At 37.3% G+C, this 3,071-nt stretch overlaps 1 pseudogene; it reads left to right on the forward strand.

Annotated features, from left to right (window-relative positions):
* The first annotated feature begins 418 nt into the window (after positions 1–418).
* On the forward strand, positions 419–1,489 carry LOC103069198 (F-actin-capping protein subunit alpha-1-like; annotated as a pseudogene).
* The last annotated feature ends 1,582 nt before the right edge of the window (positions 1,490–3,071 follow it).

Raw genomic sequence — 3,071 nt, forward strand, 5'->3', positions numbered from 1 at the left:
ACTAGGTTTTAGAGGTCTTTTAAAATTTCCGTGGACTGTTCTGCGGAAATTAAAACAGAAAAAGACTCTAGCTTTTCGGAATTTTTGTGTTCAGTGTTGAATTATATTCTTCATTACCAATTTTCTCATTCATACATATGTATCTTTGGGCTTTGCTTTAGTTATCTATAAAACTCAGGGTGGACTTGTACTTTAACATGGACTAAACCATTTGAAAACAAGACTATTTTAAAGATAAATAGGTATTTCAAAAATTCATTTTATCCTCCTTTAGAAATCACTATTATTTTCTTCTCACTTTTTCTTTCTCTTAGTTATCATCAGATATATTTTAATATCAGATTGAAAGGAGAACTGATCTGGTTTTTACAAGGTAAAAGTACATGATGAATTTAAAACATCTAGAGAGCAGCCCAAGATGGCCAACTTCGAGGATTGGGTGTCGGATGAGGAGAAGGTACGGCATAGCTGCTAAATTTATCACTCACGCACCCCCAGGGGAATTTAATGAAGTGTTCAACGATGTCCGGCTACTACTTAATAATGACGGTCTCCCCAGGGAAGGGGCAGCACATGTATTTGCCCAGTATAACATGGGTTAATTCATGCCTGTGAAGATAGAAGGATATGAAGATCAGTTCTTAATTACAGAACATGGTGACCTGGGTAATAGCAGATTTTTAGATCCAAGAAAGAAAATTTCCTTTAAGTTTGATCACTTACGGAAAGAAGCAAGTGACCCTCAGCCAGAGGAAGTAGATGGAGGTCTGAAGTCTTGGAGAGAATCCTGTGACAGTGCTTTAAGGGCCTATGTGAAAGATCATTATTCCAACGGCTTCTGTACTGTTTATGCTAAAACTATAGATGGGCAACAGACCGTTATTGAAGAAATGGCATCCATGTATGCCGTATGTATTGAAAGCCACCAGTTTCAGCCTAAAAACTTCTGGAATGGTCGCTGGAGATCAGAATGGAAGTTCACCATCACACCCTCTACAGCCCAAGTGGTTGGAGTACTTAAGATACAGGTTCACTGTTATGAAGATGGCAATGTTCAGTTGGTTAGTCGTAAGGATGTACAGGATTCGGTAACTGTTTTTTTTTTTTTTTTTTTTTTGCGGAGCACAGGCTCCGGCCGCGAAGGCTCAGCGGCCATGGCTCACGGGCGCAGCCGCTCCGCGGAATGTGGGATCTTCCCGGACCGGGGCACGAACCCGTGTCCCTTGCATCGGCAGTCAGACTCTTAACCACTGCGCCACCAGGGAAGCCCTCGGTAACTGTTTTGAATGAAGTCCAAACTGCCAAGGAGTTTATTAAAATCATAGAGCATGCAGAAAATGAGTATCAGACAGCAATTAGTGAAAACTATCAAACAACGTCAGAAACCATGTTCAAGGCCTTGTGCCAGCGACTTCCAGTTACCTGCACCAAAATCAACTGGAACAAGATACTCAGCTACAAGATTGGCAAAGAAATGCAGAATGCTTAAAGGCTGAATATAGGATTCTTCGGTACATGGGAAGAAAGGATTCAATGTGTGGTCATATGATAAATAAGTGATTTATAAACAAGAGTGATATTTTTCTAGGGCTTTCAAAGTTAACAGGTTTTCTAGTCTCATGGAATACTGTTGAATTTATAGCATTGTCTTGATTCTTTTGTGTTTTCTGCCTTGTAATTTTCTGTTTTCACTATATCTACTTGTAAATCTTTTTTTTTTTTTTTTAATTCTGCCACATTTAATGATGGAGAGAGATATCTATCCTGGATTTATTTTACTATTTAGAAAATTTGCCTAGCCATGAAGCCCTGTTACTGACATAGACAGGTAACATGTTCAGTACTTTTCTACCCAATCCTTCAAAGCACTTCTGGCACTTCACTGGTTTTCACTGATCAACCAACAGCTAAAGAGGCTATGCTACAAACTATAGCTGAATGGAAGACACATTCATCCTTCTCACTCCAATTGCTTTGATCATCATTTATAACATCTCATAACTATAGTTTCAAACGTTTGGATTGGGGCTTTTCAGGTCCTTTTTGGAGGCAAAGGAAGTTTTCTGGAAATTCCATTATAGCCAGCTTCTCTGGGGAAGTTATTTTTAAATCCAAAGACTTGGACCACATTCCCTACAAATGAATGTGTTTGCCTTTTCCCCTTACCTCATTGTCTCCTTCCCATCTAGTACCATTATAGTTATAGACATGTGCATTTTTAGAAGAGTTTTACCCATTTATTATTATTTTTGTAATATTCAAAAACTGCTAACATACTACGGATATAGTAGAGTATAAAACTTGAAAAAATGCAGATGTTGAAGGAATAATAGTTACCCTGTGCTTTAATACTTTATGGCAGGATTGTACTATAAGCGAATGAATCAAACAACTATGTTTGTTAACATAGTTAACAGTCATAGTCAGACAGTATCTTTCTATTACAACCTGTTATTTAAGGGAAGACTAGTGATTTGTTCTAAATAGGATATAAAACTTTTTCCAAATTAGTCTTCCCAGTCCTGCCTGCCAACTCAAATGTAACTGTGATAGAGCAACCCTTCCCAGGTTTATCGGCAGGTACAGGTGTGATCTCAGAAGGCACAGGTAACATAGATATGATAGGACAATTGGTAATGGCGGATTCATTTACATTGTTTACACTTCGATGACCAGGCCTTAAGAGAAGGTCCGTTTTTTAAAAACCAAGTAGTGTCTTCCTCCAAATAGATGTCAAAAGAAGAGTTTGTGTTTCAGCTTTGTTTTTGCTCGGTAATACAGTCAAGCAAGAGTCTATTTCCAAGTGACCCGTTGAGCTATGTAAGCATTTTTGTTTATTTCAAGTAAAATATACTTGTATTATTTGTCATTCATACTATCCATCCATACCACACGATCCTCTGTATCAGGTAGTCCAAAAGAAATATACCTGTTTTGTTCTTTAAAAAGATAATAATAATAAATAAAACTAAAAGAATTCTAAATAATGTAAATTGAGTTTAATGTTTAGTTAGCAATTTTTCTTGAAAAGTTGTGTCAATTCATGCTCATTTTCTTTAATGGAGTGTTGT

The sequence above is a fragment of the Lipotes vexillifer genome, unplaced genomic scaffold, assembly GCF_000442215.2.
Source record: "Lipotes vexillifer unplaced genomic scaffold, Lipotes_vexillifer_v1.1 scaffold863, whole genome shotgun sequence".
Lineage (NCBI taxonomy): Eukaryota > Metazoa > Chordata > Mammalia > Artiodactyla > Lipotidae > Lipotes > Lipotes vexillifer.